Consider the following 19,515-nt stretch of genomic DNA (forward strand, 5'->3'; position numbering starts at 1 on the left):
ATTCAGAGAAGAAGGCAGTGACAGACTCAGACCTTTTGTGATGTATTCTAGTTTACTTGCAATGAACCTAGTAAGCCTGTATCCCTGGGTATACTGGGATAGAGCTGGAATCACTGCTCGTAGTTCCCTGTTCCTTTCAGCCAGCATTCACAGGAGCTCCCATCTAACTTTCTCAGGTGCTTGTGGCAAGTGCTCTGCAGTGACATCTGGTATTTCCATGCTACTTTCTCTTCCTGATCATTTCTTTGACTGTTGGCTATATAAACCTTCACAAATATATACCAGAAGAGTCCTCCTATCAAACCTTAGGGGTAAGGAGAACATATCTTAGTTGAAACCACTTTCTGCTGTTGTTTTACAAAATAACAGTACACTCACACTTTCCCTGAACAATTTTTGGTTTCAGTTCTGCTATTCTGAAGTGGTGGGAAACTGGATAAATGACTTAAAGATGCTGAAACACCCCAAGACAGCTCTGCAGTTTCATCTGGAAATGAAGAACACAATCTTTTATATGTCTTCTACAAACCTGTGAGGTTTTGCTGGATGAATGAGTCATAGAAAAACAGTGTAATGGAGGTTCTCTTCTGCTCATGGAACATCACAGATTCTTCATTATCTAAGTAATTGGTTTTAGATGCTATAGATTCATTCTTCTGAACTGATTAGGCTCAAATAGGAGATTTTGAAAGTCACAAAAAACCATAGACTGGAAAGGTAAAATTTTGTGGAATATATTCCCTTGATACAGTTAATTGTTGCCTCTCTTTCTGAGCTTTGTAAAACCAAACCAAATACTTTTATAACAATACAGCTAAAGAATACAGGAAATGTAGCAGCCTGGAACTAAAGGAAAGCTAACTTTTGTAATTAAAGTAACATGTGCAATTTAGATAGTGATTGTACACAGATTGGTGAGCAATTAATACTAACATATTAAGATTATTCAGGAGCTGCCCAATGTTGTTTCTCTTTTGCCTAAAAAAAAGAGGGTTTCATGGATAAAACCATTCCTCAAGAAAAAGCAAAATGCGTTGATCTTGAAACTTGTAAAGATTATTGAGTCTTGCATTAATTTCAAAAGTGAAATTGTAAAATCACAAATTATGTGTTAATTACATTTGTTTGCAAGAGCAAGCATTAACACACATCTTTTAAACACCATTAATTGGCTTTTAGAAATAAAATTATGGGCGAAGAATGAGTCATAGTGGTAAAGTATCAATCTTTCTAATGATAATATCACTAAAGTCATCCTCTCTGCTCCATTCATCTTTTTCAGGAAAAGCTTTGTGAGGGCATAGGTCATATAGTAGAGAGTTCAATTTTTTTCTCACTAAAACTGACAGCAAATGTTTGGATAGACTTGATCTGCTCCTGCATACATCAAAGACAAGGGATTCATACTAATTTTGCCTAGCTGGGTTTGATATTAAACATTCATGCTAATAAATGTGAGCTGTTTTATGTCCCTTAATAAAATTTAACATTTACGTAGCTTTATCTTTCCAAACTGCTGGAAGCTGCAAATGGCTAGCTAAGCACAAAGATAACCTTTCCTCCCTAATCTTTAGAGTCCCATGTTTCCCAATTGTTTCCAGTACAGAGATTTCCTGTGAAAGTTATTCCTCTGTACAGCACTGCAATTAGAGGAGAAAATTTAAGGCCTCTCTGGGAGGGGTTGGTTCTGCAGCTTATGGTTTATCTCAAAAGGAAGAAGGAGCATCACATTTGGTCAGTATGAAATGAGGGCTAGCTCTCTGGAAATTTCTATGACACTTGGTGCCACAGAGAGTAGCCCTGTGTAAGAAAGTGCCAGAGTAGCCCTTTAACCAACTTCAGAATAATAAAAGGAAAGAGCAATAGGACAGGAAGGGGAGAACAAAAAGGGAAAAAACCCAACCAAAACAAGGAAAGTGAGAGAGGCAAGAGCATTTGCAGAGCTGTAGCAAGGTATTTTTTGGTGTTTGAGGTAACACTGACCCCCAAAGTTTCTCTTCTTAAAACTGAAATGCTTATTTCTGGGTTGGTCTGAAACTGTGCTGGGTAGTTCCTGTTGGAAGCAAACCTTATTTTTGTTCTTCCTCTTACCAGCTGTGGGAACCCGTCCCACAGGTGAACTGGTACAAATTCTCCCCGAAGCCTTTGGTACACTCCCTCTTTCTGGAGCCAGAACCAGCTGCACTACCAGGACAGATTTCACATCCATTGCAACAATAACAGCCAGCCTGCAGTCTCTCTGGCAACCACTTATTGAAAAAAACCCAATAATTTATGCAACCACTGTCGTCTGTGGAGCATATAAACTTGTTTCCTAATTCTGGAGTCTCACTCTGGAGTTGTGGGCACAGAAACAGTGAGATGCCTGCTTTGGTACCACTGCAGGACAGTGCTGCTCTGTACTCCCAGCTCAAAACAGTGTAATCAGCCCTTCCTGAGAATCACCTTTTCTCACTGCTGCTGAGCTTTGGTTGGCACATACCAATGGCTACTGCAGCTCCTGCCTCCTACAGATGTGGAAGGTTTGGAGGAAGTTTTTACCACTTGGACCCTTAAGAAAAACCTGTTACTGGCACAGTTTATGTTAAACTGTAGAAGGAGTGGAAACTTCAGCAAGTCTTCCTGTCGGGGCTCTCTTGTGCGGGTTTCTCTGTGGGAGGGATCAGGCCATTCTGGAATAGCTCAACACAAAAACTTGTGTTCCTCTGAAGTCCGGGAAAGTGGTAGGATTGCACAAGATGGGTCAAGGTTGCTGCTTGTAATAAGGGACAGGGTGAATCATAGTGTGACTGTCATGGGTAAATACAAGCTTCTTCCCAACTTCCTCAGCAAGCCTAACTGTACTGTGCTGTGTAAAAAAATACATGGCTTCTACACCTGGATACACAAAAAATCCCTGGAGCAGGGACCAAAAGCTTGCACTTCCCCCTCCCTACCCAGGCACTACTGTTTGCACAGTCACCTTCATTTCTGCTCCAGGCTTTTCTGAATCTATAGCATCACTTTTGTTTTTTAAGTATGGATGTCCATGCTTCAAAAGCAGAGTGGACAGTGCCCTCTAGCCTAATGACGTGGTCAGAGCACCCTGTGGACATGGGAAACATCCTCTGGAGCACCCTTGCTCATTGCACCCAAGCTCTTCCACTTCCCAGACAAGCCTTTAACCACCTCTGAAACTGGAGGTGATGTTTTCAGTGACATATGATGGCATTTGGTATTTCTCCCATGTGACTTCAGAGAGAGAAAATTCTCTGTTATTTAAATCCAAGAGAGGGTTTAAGGCCACAAATGCCAGGTGGGGAAGCCTGAGGATTGTGAGTAAGTAGCACAAGATGTAACACAAAAGATGGATGCGAGTGTCATCATCTCCAAAGCCACAAGAGAGAGACTCCATCTAAATGTGACTTCACACAGTGTATATATTCTACAGCTTAAAGGTCAAGTCTGTCAAGAGAGTCTTCCTTGGCATCAGTCTTGTTAATTACAGGCATGAGGAGGAGGACTACATGGAAGGCCAGGGGTCTGGAACAAGGCATGGTGGAATTGCAGCCTGTTAGCACATATCAAAAGAGGGAAGACAACAAAACCTCAGCATACAGAGCTGTGTAGAAAAGCAAAACTGAGAAAAGAAATGAGACAACAGGAGTTTCCTTTTGGCTATAACAAGTGCCATGTGCTCAGCAGGTTGCTTCCTGTGAGCTTTTCCCCCTGTTAACTAGATGCCTGTATGGATTTGTAATTATATATTTTAGGTTCAGCAAAGAGTGTGTCTGGGCTTTGATTTTTTGAGTTCTCAATTTTCCTTTAAAGGAATGATAACTAGCAGCCTAACCAAAGTATGAGGAACATTAAAACACTGAGTGCTGCAGTGCCCATAACTTAAGCATGTTTAGCTCAAGGTTGCATTCCACAACAGTGCCAGGCATAAAACAGGGAAGAAGTACAGGATGAAGAGACATTCAGCACTTGAAGCTTGCAACAGCCAGTGTGCCAAAACCAGACACTTTTACAGGTACTTCACTGAAGTACCACTAAGACTGGGATTAGGAACCTAATAAAGGCTTCCTGGATGTATATTCTCCTGAAAGCCAGGTACTCCTGCCAGGCAAGGTAGTATCCATGTTCCAGTGGGTACCTAAATGACTTGGTTATAAAGGTTAGTGGAAGATGAGCATTGCTCTCGTGCTGAGATGTGGGTTCATGAAGAGCAGAGTCCAGATGATTTTTGCAATTACGGGCACAGCTCTGTTCCCTTAGCTGTCACTATGTTGCTTCATACAATGGACAAAAAGCAGGTTCCCCGTTTTCCTCAGATTCCTACTGTCAGTCCATCCTGGCTATTGCGGGTGTGCTTGGATCCCGGGCCGTGCCTGAAATACTCCAGTCTAGTGGCTAAGGCACATAGTTGACAGCTGAACTCACCACCTCTCACAGACTAAGGACAGCCTAGAGCCCAGGACTGTGGTTTGACACAAGGCAGGAGTGCTCCTTCAACTTTTGCCCTTGGCTGTTTATTCCTGTTTATTCCTACCTCCTACCAGCCTTCCAGTGGCTTGATATTGGAATTCAGTGTAATTCACAGAAGGGGAACTATTCAGTTAAAAAAATACCTTGAGGGGAGGTTAATTATGGAGAAAAAAAAGGAATTGTTTCCTTGATCTGTTTTACTGTGTGGATGTGTGCAGAGATTTATGCTAACACAATGCAGTAGAGGATGGTAGACGAAGCGACACAATGGATGCTCAAATTCATACTGCTGGCAGAAAAAGTACCTGCTAAACCGTAATCTAGGCCAATACATATGTCAACTCAGCCTGTGCCTCATGCACTCACATTGTCTGTCTCAAGAACATGCTTTGCAGACTCCCTGGTGAGCTGTGTTTTAGAGAAGGGAGCAGTGAACAGAGAGCCAAGTGTCAATGTGAATCAGTTTTAGCTCAGTGCTGACAAATGGAGTTCTATGACACAGGGATGGTTGTTCTTTGCATCTCAGGTGACCCAAGTAGGGAAGCAAGTTGCATGGATATCCAGCTTGGCAAAGACAGGAAACAAGACAGAGCATGCTCAGTTGCACAATTTTCAGCATGTATGTACATTTCTGGTGTCTCCAATGCTGTCCACACATGTTCTAAGAAATGTTTTGCAGAAAATAGTTTTCTGCCTGAAGAAGCTTAATTTTACAGCCCTGATGCTACAACAAATCATCCCCTGGGTGGGCAGCTCCTTTGGTTTTACTAGGGATGTGCAGAGGCAGATTGAGATTGCCATCAATCTGCAAACTAGTGAAAGCAAAGGTGCTTGTTACACCAGAAGGGAGGATGTGAGGATGTGTGCAGATATGTAATTAAGTGCGTACTAGGTTGGGATTGTATGTCATTGGTAGAGATGTTTTTGTATAAAAATAAAAACTAGGACAAAAATAGGTCCACCTTGATGGAAACTCCTGGAACGCATACAGCATTTGCTGCAATATTTAACCTAATGCAAACAATCCCCTGCTTTTATGAAAACATCTTTCAACTTGACTTTCAAATATGCTGAGATTATCTTCTTTACTAGAGTTAGAATTTCTGCTTATGTACAAATACAGATCTTTTATTAGCCTGCAAGAGTACTGTGGTTAACCAGGGTGACTGAGACACACCAAACAATATTTCTAAAGTCAGGTCCTGAAAGGATAAAGTTGCTTCTAATAAATGGATTTTGCCATTGTGTCCTTCAAGGCCACACCTTAAGGTGTCTTATTTGCACATTATTTATACTGTAATATCCCAAGCCCTGATGCACTGTGTTAAGCAGTATTGAAACCCACATCTGAAAAATGACGTGAAAAGACTAACAGGAAGAATGCCATGAACCATGTAAATAGAGAACTTCACACGCTCCTGAAAAGCGTTTGTTAAGTGTCTCCACCTCCTCTCTAGCTGAGCTGTCTTTGTCTCGCTACTTTTATGCTGATGCATAGAAATTTGGTTCCAAGCAGTGAGTGGGCTTACAGCTCTGTCCAAGGGCAGTATGGGAGAAGGCATATTTCTTTCCCTGGATAGTGCTCAGGGTGGGGAGAGGGTGTTGCTGCCCGGAAACTTTGTGCAGGGAGAATTTTGAAAATTCTAGCCACTTATTCAGGATTCATTGAAGCTGGCAGCTCAGCTGAGTTACATGAATTCTGGTCGAATGGCTCCTGTTGATGTAGAGATCAGCTCTGCAGTGCATGTAAAGTTCATAACAGCTTAGGGTGCTTCAAATTCATCCGACACTGATCAGACATGTTCAGGCCATGGACTAAAGCACAGAAAATCTGAAGCATCAACTTACTAAGCTTTGTAGTACAGGGGACATTTCTTTGTGGGATCTCATAGAAATAGAGAAAGCATGTCAATTTCTAGCTGATAAATTGGTGAGCAGAAAGATATGACTGACGGGAATGGCACTGCAGTGGAAACAGAGCCAGCACTACAGTGATAAGAATTGCTAAATAAGAAGCATAGTTGAAAGTTGCACAGAGCAAGGCAGTATGTTTGAATGTGACTGATACTCTGATACTGGGGAGCTAACTGAAGGCCTTGTAATATTAAGAGTATATGAATGTCTGAGATGTTCTCAGTATCTTTTATTTGCAGATTTCCATGCTTCTCTGGCTATTACAAATCTCCATTAGCTTCGGACGCTCATAAATCCTCTTTTTCATGATGTAATTAGGCCCTTCCACTACTGTGCAAAGTAAGCCTCTTCAATTTCATATCCATAAATCAGACTTAGTTCTAGGACTGGTTCCACTAACCCTTCCACAGTTAGTAAGATTGTTACCATTTGTTGGTGTTTCTTCAGAAATTTATATTTAGCTTTGTTTCTTTCCAAGAACTATGCTGTATCTTATTTCACTGACCTGAACACTGACCTCTCATGCTACTGTATGGGACTCAGCAATGGGACGCATCCAATACGATGATTAAGCATGTGCTGAACTTTGCACTGCCAGTATAATAAACTGCAGGATGGCACAAATGCTTAGACTGGGAAACAGGCCTGCAACTGTAAATCAGTTTATAGCATGTAGGTTGTTCTAGCAGAGGAACTTCAGCAGTAGGTCCCTTCTCAGGCATTAGTTCACTGAAGGCCTGTAGACATTTGTAACTGAAGTATTTAGACTCATCTGAATAAAGTATGAATGGAAATTCCTGCATGTGGAAACATCAGAAGATGCACTAGAGCAAAGGAGGAAAGAATGAGCATTAATGGCCATGATGAACATGAACGACAGCAGTCAAATCAAGGAATGGTGAGGACAAGACCAAAAATTCACTCCCCTTGCTCTGATAAAACCATAGCATAGGCAACTTGTCACACCCAAACCCATGCTCTGATACCATGGGCTCAGATATCATCTTCCCAAGAGGAAGACAGACAGTAGCCATGAAGATGGCAAAATGAGACAATAAGGCAATGGGCATAAATTTTTCCAAAGACTCCTGGAGGATAAGGCAAGCAAGGGTCTGAGGCAAAATCATTGCCTAACAACTGCTTGACTCACGAAGATATAAAAGACCTGTTCAAAAAAATTGTTTGTTGTTGCCAGTCAAGATAGACCCAATGTACTTAGTGAGGACTCAACAGTTGGTGCCCATTGCCCTCTGACCTATGCACAAATTGCCACAGTCAGACCACTTGGACATAAAGATGTTGACATTTGACAGTGCGTGGCAATGAGATCCACCTGCTGGAGTCTCTGTATTGCATGGGAGAAGTTTTACCTTCATTGCTGACCATAAGGGTCTTATTACTGGTAGTGAATCCAGTATTTTCACACCGTGTATTTTTCAGGCATCTGATGTAGAATTATTTCCAGTGAAAGGAATGCAAGTGCCTTCATTTTAATTGTTTTTGGCAAGTAGTGTTTTTCTTTCCATTTCTTTTTAAATTCATGGCACTATCTAAGTTAGTGCAGGTCAGTAGATCAAAGTCCTTCATTGCTTCTCCCAGCAAACACAAAAACCACAATAGACCGTATGGTTTTCCTGCAGACAGGGGACATCAGGGAATTTTTTGAAGCCCTTTAGCAATATATTGCCAACATGTCACTGGGTTTACAGGCATAGGTCCCTAATGAGGAAAAAAATTCTCTGTATTTGAAAAATATTAATTACAAAGAGTTTATTTCTCTGGGATCCATGTACTCGTTTCCAAGAATAGTTCTGTGCCAGCTTGACAACACAGGGATGCTTCCACTGAGACCTCATAGGAAAGAGCTGTTGCTTTGTGAGTGCACCAAAACGCATGCACTATCCACAGTACTCCAGGTTATTCTTGGCATTTACAGAGGCTACCCCTGCTCTTATCACAGCCAGTGTGAGTTTTGTTATTGGCTTTCCTGAATAAATTCAGTCAGACCCAAATTTGCTTTGTTGGTTGTATTATATAACCATTTTTAAAAGAAAACAGGAATAGATAGTCCACAAAAAGAATAACTGGCAGACCTTTGCTGGTAGTATTGTACAATCTCTGGTGTTTGTAAATGCTGGTAGAAGTACTACCTTTCACATTTCTGGTTAAACTTATGGTTTGCAAAATGTGCGCACAACTTCTCAGCAAAGGAAGTTCTTTAATATTCTTTATTGGCTGGAGGAAAGTGGGTGCCAAATACAACTGTGAAATGGGAAACAATGCACAAAGGAAAAGTTCCAGAACATCAACACATCCGTTCCTTTTCTCTGCCATAAATAACCAACACACCCTTAAATACAAGACTAAATGGCTCCAGGAAACTCTCATTAATGAAAATGTCCTAGCTGGCCTTCTCACTTTCATTTGGAATTTACATGCCCCAAGAATTTTTTTCTGACCTAGACAGCAGATATGTTGTTCTCTAAGTAATACTAAGCACTGAGATAAACTAAGATAAACTAAAACTAGCCTACTATCTGGTGAGACTTAAACCTTTCTCTTTCACTGTCCAAAATGTTAACGTTGAAAGGCTCAGCCCTGCTGCTGTTAAAATCAATGACAAAATCCTACACTGAGTGTATAAAGACACTGTGCATTCCGGCATCTGTCCTTCAGTTTTCTGGAAACCAGAGATAAGGCAGGAAACAAAATAAATGGCCTGCACATACATACTACATGCAGGTAAGTTTCATTATAAAATATAGCAGTTATGATATTTTACAAGGAAGATCTTATGATGAGACAGAATGCATAGATAGCGTATTTTCTGCAGATAAGTAGTAGTAGGGTAATTATACCAGTCGTTTGTCTAGGGGATATTTCTATTAAAATTATCATATTTCACTGTATAAAAAAGAGATAACTGATACCAGACATCTCTAGCTTTATCGCCTTGAAACTTACACTATACAGACTTGTCTTAAATAGCATCGGATCTAGAAAGTTTCTTAACTTCCAAATGAGTCATTAAAAATTGAGCATTAATAAAATATCAGAACCTTAAAATAACTTCAGGAACTACCTGTACCTCTGATTTCTCCTGGCAGCTTCTGATTTCACAATCACATTTTTCCGCTTAAAAAAAAAAAGCCAACCCACACATCTTTCCCCAGTTCCTGTATGGAGTGTCTGTGAATTACAGGGAAGCTGCCTTGCTAATTAAAAAGAGAAAATAGTAAAAATTACTATTGCTTGATTTTGTCACACAGAAAATGAGCCAGACCTTCTGCAGTAACTCATGGTACACATGGTACACGGCTTCCTGACAAGTGAGATGCCTGTGAGCCTTTACTAAATGTGAAATAACATGAGCTGCAGAAAAGAAAGTTGGTATGATTTCATTTAACATTTTTAATGCCTTTGAAAGAAAGTTCTTGTGTCACTTTTGTTGATGGAAACCTGCATTTGTGGGTCTGTCATCCAGGGCAAGGTGAATCCTTCTGAGCCTTGGATGCAGACTCTAAGGAGGGCACCAGGCTGCAATTAATGAGGTCTGGAAACAGAGACAGGTAGAGGCAGTCCTCCCTTGGATGGGTCACGTGCAGTGAAATGGCCACCTTCTCCCCAGGTCTTCTGGTGCTATGGATATTCCCAGTTTCATCGTGATTAGGCTGCTGTTGCATGGAAAGAGGACAGGAGGGCTTCTGGGCTAGAATGGGAACAGGGAACTAAATGCAAAGATGGTCTTAGGCAGCTGACATACCAAACCTCTTGGTGCCTGGAGTGATGTCTAGACCACAGAATTAGCCATCCAGCAGACCCTCCCAGTGGGGAGAGATTTGGGACTGTGAAGAGCTGCCTGATGTGCTGGAAAGGTAACTGCTTAAACCTACTAGATAGAAGACCCCTAATAGAACTCTCTTAAAGTCTGTCCATCCTTGGAGCTATGAATGTTTCAATGTGCATCAGGAAAAGACATCATCTTCTGCTTGGGACTCACAGCCCAGGGCTTCTCTCAAAATGCTTTTTAAAAAAACGCCTTTCTTTCCCAAGAATGGTATGTGTATAAAGAGACTCAATCCTTCCTCTTGAGAAGGTGACACAGGTCAACGGATACACAACTGTCTCAGGATACAAGGCCTGAAGTCAAGCATGCTCTTGAGTCGAAAGAGATCTGAACTCATGTTCAGATGCATGACCTAACCACAAGGTTCATGCATCTCTTGCTGGCCTACTGAAGCTGCAATTCTCTTTGCACAAGCAAAAACACTGAAAAGCGGAGGAAATGGTGGAAGATTTCTTCTCTATGAAATAGCCTGTATTCACTTAGTCTGAGCAAGGAATGTGCAGGATGGCAGGAGACTCTGGCTTTAGGGACTAAAGCATCATCTACTTAGCCAAGATGAGACACAAGCCTAGCCCAGGACCTCCACACAAGTATTTGTAGTTCTCTACCATCTAGGTTCTGAGAAAAACAATCTACAGCAACTTGGAAAACCTCTGTAGGAAAATGTAGACAGAAAAATGCAAGGAAAACCAAACGGTTACTTTTTCTCTCTGTTCTGCTGTGGTTTACTGGGGAACAAGAGAGGAGCCACAGGCTTGCCAACTCTTCTGATTTTATGGGTCTCGTGGTATATATTTTTTTAATTGCCTGACTCTTGAGACTGTGGGATTGTGAGGATTTCAAGTGTAATTTAAAAGGGAGGCTGGCATGTAGCTGTTGTGGCTTCAAAGAAATGTTGGAGGTCAAGTCCCAGACCTCAAAAACTAGAGACAAATACAAAGATAAAATGCATCAAGAACCTCCAGGTTTTGGAGGGCCAGGCCCACCGCTTTGAACCCTGGAGGGCTGGCATCGTTGAAGATAATTCAAGATACATTTCTAAGAAGGATATTTGACCGTGCCATGCAGAGAACCTGAAACCACCAGATCAGTCCCGCGACTTCACCCACCCCCGCAGCACGCCCTTCACAGCCCGCTGGGGACCCAACGAAACCACCGGCCACTCCAGTCACAACTTAGTCGCAACTGTACCGCGGCAACGCAACTAAAGGCGAATGTCAGCCTGAAATCCTGTATGGCTTCGGCCCGATGCGACCCCGACTACATCGACGCGCCTCCGCCGAGCGCGGCCCCGCTGCCCGGGCCTGACGGCGGCGGTGCCCCGGGGGCAGGGCCGGGGGCGGCGGCGGCGCCGGGCGGTGCGCGGCGCAGGCTCCTCCCGCCGGCAGCCCGCCAGCCCCTCTCCTCCATCCCTCCTTCCCTCCCTCCCGCCCCGGCTCCATCCCTCCTTCCTGTCGGCGCTGCGCACTGCTGCCCGCCGGAGCTGGGCCGCCCGGGACCGCGCCGCGGGCGGGACCGCGCACCCCCCCGCCGCGGCATGAGGCTGCCGCAGGGCACGGCGAGGCGGCGGCGGGTGAGTGCCGGGCCGCCGGCCGGGCGGCTGCCGCTGCCGGTGGCGGCCCCGCGGTGGGGGCTCCGCTCGCACCTGGGAGGGGGCGGCCCGAGGGGCGCGATGATCGATGCCCCCTCCACCCCGCCATCCCTCCCTCTGCCCGCCCCGGGGAGGTGCCGGCGAGGAGGGGCGAGGCGGGCGGTTGCCAGCCGTGCCGGGAGCTGGCCAGGGCCGCGGGGAGTTTCCGACCCCCCCCCCCCCCCCCCGCCCCGCGTCCGCCTCCCCGCTTTCCTCTGGCGCGGTCGCGGCGGCTCGGGGATCGGCGGGGGGCGGCGGCTCCGGGGGCGCGGCGGGGGCCGGGGCCGGTGTGGGCGCAGAGCGCGGCAGCCTCCCCCGAGGGTACGGAGGGAGACCGGCGGCTCCTCGCTGCCGCTGCCCGGAGCCTGCGGCTTAAATAGAGGCAGTGTTTTGTCAACAGCTCATTCTACTGGCCGGCAGGTTGGTCGGTGCAAGGACTGAACAGCGGGTAAATAATATTTATGCCTCTTCCTGTGCTTTTAAATTTTTTTAAAATAGGTAGCACCCTTCCAAAAAAGGGGACCTTGGGAGGGGAGTCCGGAGCCCCTTCTTGCAGATGGGGAGCATGCGGGCGTGCTGCGTGCCTCGCCGAGCTGGCTGGCTGTACAGGGACACCGGCGCAGTGGCAGCGTGCAGTGTCTATTTTAAGTGATTGAATTTCTACTGTGTTTAGAGATTGTGTTTAAAAAAGATCGCTCTAAGCCTCTGAGGTAGTTCTGAAAGGAACGTCATTTCCTTGTTAAAATTCAGTGTGTGGAAGTAAATTTGAACTGAGCATTTTGTGCTGGCATGTTGTGTGTTGCTTCGGTAGGAATTGGTGATATACATGGTTGGTTTCTTTTTTTAATTGTAATAGGTGGTGGATGCCTGGAAACTTTGCTATAAATGGCAGTAAAGCTCTGGATAGATATTATAATCATCTAGTGCCAGGGAGACCTAGGCTGTGCGCTGTTGTGTAGGAATTGTCACTCTGATTCTTCTCCACAGACTTTCACACTTAAAAACTCCATTGCAAAAGTAGTCAGATGTTTATATTCCATAATCAATGTCCATGTCCTGTCAAATTCGCTTCAGGGAAGCATGGGCATTGAGTAGCTTTCTGCTGTATTTGAAACCCAACTTGTTACCTAAGTAAGGCAATGTGACTTGCCTTTGACATCTCACCTGGAAGTCCGTTCTGGCTTTTTTCCTTACTGTCAAAGAATTCTTAAAATTCTTCTTAAACCCTTAGTTCAACTCCGCAGCATGAACCCAGACTGTTAATCAGATTTAACAGGTTTAGTGGCTGTGGGGAAGATTAAAGTCCATGTCATGCCATGTTCCCTCTCAAATCCGCATGTGGCGATGCCAGCTGAGATATGTTGTTTAATGTAGATCCATCAGTGCACATGTGCTTTATATGTAAAGCTTTGCACATTCTGTAGGGAAGAATGCATGAATGCCTTGATCTGCTAAAAGTCTGTGCTTGTCCTTAGCTTCTCAGCCATTGTATGCTGTGTGGTTTTGGTGATAAAGATAAGCTTTGATTTCAGTACGTTTTTGGTGATAAAGGTAAGCATGCGCATAGAAGTCTCCTGGATTTGGCCCCAGTCTGAATCAAGATCAAAACAAAAATTATGTTTTGATAAGGTGAAGGATTAGTATGTGGAAGAGACAGAAGCAAATGCAGGGAGTGGATCCACAGAATGAGTAGTGCCGTATCTGCAGTTGATTAGTATTGCTTAGCATGGGTTGCCTGTCATTAGCTGGGTAGGGGTCTGCAGGTTACTGCTGAGACTACTAAGACAGTATAGCGTCAGTGGGCTGCAGGGCTATGTATCTAAACTGGAAAATGTTGCAGAAGTCCACAAATGGAAAGCTTAAATATCACTAACTTGGAGCTGGAGCATTGCTTTTAGGCAGTCAGTAGATCACCTGATTTTGTTTGATTTTGCTTTCTGTTTACTTAGTCTTCGATTCCTTTCATCTTATCACTGTTTCACCTATTCAAACTTTTACCAGCGTTATTAAGTGATAACAGTTTCCATTCCAAACATATCGCTTTAGTCACTTAGAGAAGCCAGTGGCAAGTACTATCTATGAGTTAGATTGTGCAAAATCCCTTTACAGGTGTGCTGAGGGAAGGTAGAGACTTAACCTTTAGGGGAGGGCATCCCTTAGAGACTTGCCAAAGGCAAGTCAGGAATATGTGGGAACGGCCATATAAGTGGGGATGCTCTCCACTTGTGGAGATGCTCTCTTTCACAGGTGGCAAAGCTGCTGCTGCTACTTTAGCAGGGAATTCATGGGGCTTTAATTTTCAAGTGCTTGATGAGTTACCATCTTATGGCTCTAAGGTCACATCTGTTTCCACATCGTGCAGCTCAGGGAATTAGTAAATGTTCAAAAAAAAAATAATCTGAATTTATTAATGTCCGTAGGTAATGCTAGAACAGAGTCTGTAAACCCATTAGAAACATCTCTCTTAGAGAATGAATATTAGATTGTTTAATCCAGTGTGTGACTGACAGCAAGTCTTGTGCCTTATGAGAAGATGTATTTAAACTCGGTATGTTAGTAAGAATTCCACCTGAAAGATGAAACGGTACTTCAAGAAGAATGTGTCTGGAAGTCTTAAACAATCCAGATGTTTATAAATACTGACTCTGTCTTGCAGAGTGCAGTGCATCACAAGGCTGATGCAGACAGATTATGTTTTTCTGTAGATGACCCAGTAGATGATTTGACCAGGTAAATGAGGTTCTTTTCCACTTACACTGTGTGCTAGTGCTCAGAGGAATGCAGAGTATGCTATATTCAGCAGTTCCTGTTGTATTGATACATTTGTTGGAGGATGAAAGCAAAAATGATTGTTACAGTTTTAAATGATATTTTATATTATCTTGTAATGACCTTATTTGAGCTGTTGAAGGCAGCTTTTGGATAATGGAAGGAAAAACAAAAAAGAAATTAGGAGACTTCTTGGAGTTAGTTTTGTTCTATTCTCAATAATAAGTATTGATCTAGGACACAGTTAAAAAGAAACACAGATCTTAAATTCAGACTAATGTTGAAATGCAGAGATGGTTCAAGTGATGGGATGTTAATTAGCAGTAGAAGAAGAGGTCTAATGAGGGAGGTTTAAAGATACTCATATAGGTGGAAGGATTGAGAACTCAAACGAGATACTGGTGGCTCTTTGAGAGGGGATGCTGTTGCTCTGAGTTAGACATTTATTCGCATGCAGGGAGACACAGAGAACAGGTGTGAAAGTCAATTTTACTCCTGTTACCATAACTAGCTAGAATTAGTTGAAATGATTCATGTTTTGGTGCATCTTTTCCTCTGAGATTTAGTTACAACTTCTTTTTGACTGATAACCATCAAATTTCTGTCTAAAAATAAAATAAATAAACTAGTTCTAGATAAGGCTTTAGAAGTGATTGTGCTCTATGCCCCAAGGCTGCTCAACGTATTTCGTTCCATAAACAGTTTAATGTAAAAATTATAAATAATCCTTGGGAGCAGGATCTGGAGCCTGTGGTCCCTCACTTGAGAGGGTGAATGCCCTCTTGCAAGGACATGGAGTCCTGCTCAGAGTCAGTGGTTACTTAAGCTGTGGAGAGAAATGTCATCTACAGAAAGGCTGGAGAGGTCTCCATCCTGACTCGTCTGTTACTTCTCTGTTACAGTCTCTGGGGTGGTTGGAGGTGTTTCCCATACACCAGCGAGTGCTGCAGTGGCTGGGCTGCCTTGGAAAAAGGAGCATCACTGCTGCTTTCTTTTCCTGATTATATCTTTAAACAAAAACAAAGGCTTCTGCTTTTTCTGGGGAACCTGATTTTGTGGTTCTGCACACATTTTATCAGCAGACATAGGCAGGGAATAATTGCTTTGTGAATCTTGAGTGTCTAAGCATCAGGCAGGTGTTGTGGCCCTGTCAGATATGAGACTGTGCATCCATGCATGCTGATGCCTACAAAATTTATCATCACCTCTCTCTTCTTTCTTCTCTCTGTGCCCCCCCCCCCCCCCCCAATACTTAGCTGTAAGTAAATGGGATTTTGGAACCTGTTTCTTTTAGGCTTAAGCAACAAAAGTTCAGTTTTTATAGGTGCTTAAATGTCTCCAGGGGTCATCTTACAGAACCTTAAGGATCCCTTCCAGAGTCATTAGCATGGCATTGATAGGGGCCATATAAATTCCTAGATGGCCAGAGCTGTTTTCTTACCTGCCTTTGGGAGGTGGGGGGGCAGCTAGGATACCAATCACCAGCAAGCGCAGAGGTTCCCATGTTCTTTGCCTGCTTTACTGACTTAGAAACCAGCAGATGGTAATTAGACAATGATATCTGAAGGTTCTGCTCTGACACTGAGAATAATACTCAGGGACTGTTTTTCATATGCACCATCAGTATTTTGCTGATCGTTGCTGTTCTCCCTCACCTGGAAAATTTGCAGTCTGTAAATTTGCAGACTGTGGGAGCCCTCCTGTGCGTCTATAAGGTCCTTGCACTTCCTGCAAGAACCAGCAACTCTCAACAGGGGCTTTTGCCACTTTGCTGCAGTGCTGTCTGCCTTTCCCTGCTGCCGTCTCATGGAGTCACTTCTAGTAGCAGGTTTCAACTGCAAGCAGAAAGTGCTTAGACTAAAAATAACTCCTAACCCGTCAGTATGAATGTTGGTCAGGGTGTAAGGTTTTGAAGGGCATGTCTCCCCTCCTTTCCATGCAAGGTCTGGAGATGGCATTGGAGTGAGTTCAAAGACTGTTGCTACAACAGAAGCAGCTTTCCCTTATCCCACAGTCAGAGAACTGCTGAGTTGTCAGCTGTTGAGTCCAAATTACGCCTTTTACCTCAGGAGCACAAGTTACAAAAGCACATATCATGGAAACAAGGACAGCACTGTAGCAATTCCCTGCTCCTTCTGCCTCACTGCCTACCCTGCCAAAAATCAGACCCAGAGCACAACTCACAGCAGAGGATGGGCAGCCTGTGTTGCCAGCTTGGTGTTAGGGAGCACATGGGAGCAGGATGGTTTCCAGCTCTCTTGGGCCATGTGTTGTCAGGGAGCAGAGTCCCCTTCTCACCTGTAAACCCAGCAATTTAGGGGCAGCTTCCTGCAAAACCAAAAAGCACCGCCTTTCAGCCAGCCAGCCTTGGGCTCCTGAAATTTTCTGAAGTAATAAAGTAGCACTTTCTTTGGATTGCTTTTTATGCTGCAGCATTTTCCTCACCAGCCAAATAGTTTCACTGATACAGTAACATTGGTTAGAGAATTACTGTGGGTTTTGGATTTTTCTGAGGGGGATGCTTCTATATTGATGAGCAACATTAAACCAGTGTTCTCTGCCAGTATAGCTTACTACATTTTGATCATCAGTCAAAAGCACTTTCTTTTGGAATATACATATATTCTTGAAATAGAGGTATATATCAAGGTAGCTTGGTAGTTTGTAGAGCATAATCATGAAATTTAAATAAAACAATGTATTTGTACAATTTCTTTAGGTGATAAACACTCTCTGAAAAGTATGCTGGAATGCTTCTTATGCTTGCATAATTTTGTCATTATTGCACAAGTTGCTTAAAGATATAGAAAAGTAGAAGTAACAGGGGTTATTGAAGGTGGTTTGCACTGTCAGTCTGGCTCAGAAATGGTCCATGTTTTACTTCTGGGCCTTGGCCATCCATCTAAACTAGTTTTGCTCCCTGAATAAATCAATTAGTTCCCTACAAGAGGAAATGCAAGCTCAGTTGACTAGATAGCATGGTTAAACGTTTATTCTGGATGGTGTGGATATGGCCTGTGGCAAGCTTGGCTAGCGGTGAGCAGAGCAAGCCAGCTCTATCCCAGCTGGCTTTATGCCCTCAAATGCCCCCAGCGTTGTGCCCTTGGGCATGCCACTCATTTCAGCCTAAAGCTTTAAAAACTACTTTCTCTTCATTTCAAGCACTTTGAACATAGAAGCACAGAAGAAGCTGATTTAGACCCAGGTGGTGACCTGGGCCACTTGCTGCAAAGTGGTCTAGTCTGCACTTGGACATGTTGGTCCCAAATAGTGTGAAAGCGAGCCTGTCTGCAGCATTTAGGCTGGGAGTGAAGATACCTCCACATTGCAGTGGTGGTGGGTGATTTGAGCATCTCTGATACTTGTGCTTTCTGTAACTCTACAAGCTGCATTTCAAATTGGCTTGCATGTTCAGGAGTTGCACAGCACATTCTACATATCTTGGAGAGCCCAGAGGAGAGGGAGATTTGGATAAGTGGGAGACAAGGTATGGCTCTGCTCAGCCTGGGGCTGGCTTGGGCAGGCAGTTGCCTTCTGGGGCTCTCTGATGGTATCTCCCTTAGCCTGGCAGCCCTTCTCCCTTCCAAACAGGACTTAACATGGTCACCCAGAAGCTCTTGTGCCAAGACAACAGTGCTGCTCATCATGTGATATAACCCTTTGTATGGCTGACCACGGACTTGCCTTTCTTGAACTGGGTGATCTAATGGCCTCTCTTAACTATAAAATCAGTGAGGACAGAGCTTCAAAATATCTTTCTCAAATAATTGGTCTTAATATTACTGCAGGGCAAAAATGCTGCTTAAATCAAATGAACTTCAGAAGAAAATTATAGTGGTCAGTATTATAGGTGGGGCTTCTGCAGGCTCTGAAGCCCAAAGGTGAATGTAAGTTAAAAGTATTCCCACTGCAACTAATTTTTGCAATATTTCATGTTTTGGATCAAGTTCAGCACTTGTGGCAAAAGAGATGTTTGACCTCTGAGGTTTTACATCTACTCTGGAGCTAAAACCGAGGAGATAAGCTTTTAATGTTTAATCCTAGGCAGAGAGAGAATGGAGAAGAGAGAAAAAACAAAACAAAAATGTGATTTATTTATATTGTAGACTTCAGTGTTGTCTTGAGTTATGTGCAGCAAGCACTGAAGTACTGTGTGTGTGTGAGGTGGACATAAATGTCAAACTCTTTTACTTCTGCTAGGATTTCTGCTGGTTCTAAGGATAATAATATCTGTTCCCTAGAGTCTACCTGTTCCTCTTCCTTTTCCCCTCCTTACCCCTGCTCCATACTCTTCCAAAGGTCACAGCTATGAGAAGTCTTTAGCATACAAGTCTCCGGGCACGTAACTCATAATTCATCTGATAGAACAGCGTTGTCATGATTCCCAATATAGATCAGCCTTCTCCTCCAAATTACATGCAGTTGTCCTGTTTCTTTTTTGAAATGCTAGGAAATTTCTGAAATAAGGTATTTTTGACCAAATGTTGCCTCATGATTCAAATGACGAGATCAGTCTGGATGTAAATGCAGCAAGCTATCATGTGACCTGTATTTGAAATCTTATCTCAGAATCTGTAGTTTGTCCCCTGTATATTGTCTCCCTTCACCATTAGAACTCCTATTAATGTGAGATCTGTGCAAGATTCATGCTCATCTAGTCTGATGTTGGTGTAAAGTGAACTGAAGACTTTAATCTGGGAAGATTTGAATTGAGCCTACATTTAGAATTTTATTTAGGAATGCATCCAATCTTATTTTTTATTTCAGTCACTTCACCCCATGCTTGAAGAGCTTTGCCAATACTTAATTAGCTTTACTTTTCACCGTGTGCACTTTTCAGTGGAGGTCTACAACATAGTATGGACTCTTGTATCTCATATATTGTGGG

General features: G+C 43.4%; 1 protein-coding gene across 2 annotated transcripts in view; it reads left to right on the forward strand.

The window, feature by feature from the left end:
- The first annotated feature begins 11,681 nt into the window (after positions 1-11,681).
- LIFR (LIF receptor subunit alpha) overlaps positions 11,682-19,515 on the forward strand; it is a 56,120-nt gene continuing 48,286 nt past the window's right edge. The window contains exon 1 of one of the 2 annotated variants that reach the window (XM_074811652.1): positions 11,682-11,801. The gene's annotated coding sequence lies outside the window, so the exon portion shown is untranslated. Of the gene's footprint in view, positions 11,802-12,202; positions 12,307-19,515 lie in introns of those variants that run through there. The other variant, XM_074811654.1, reaches the window with a different exon arrangement.

This window comes from Strix aluco, chromosome Z (assembly GCF_031877795.1).
Source record: "Strix aluco isolate bStrAlu1 chromosome Z, bStrAlu1.hap1, whole genome shotgun sequence".
NCBI classification, from domain to species: domain Eukaryota; kingdom Metazoa; phylum Chordata; class Aves; order Strigiformes; family Strigidae; genus Strix; species Strix aluco.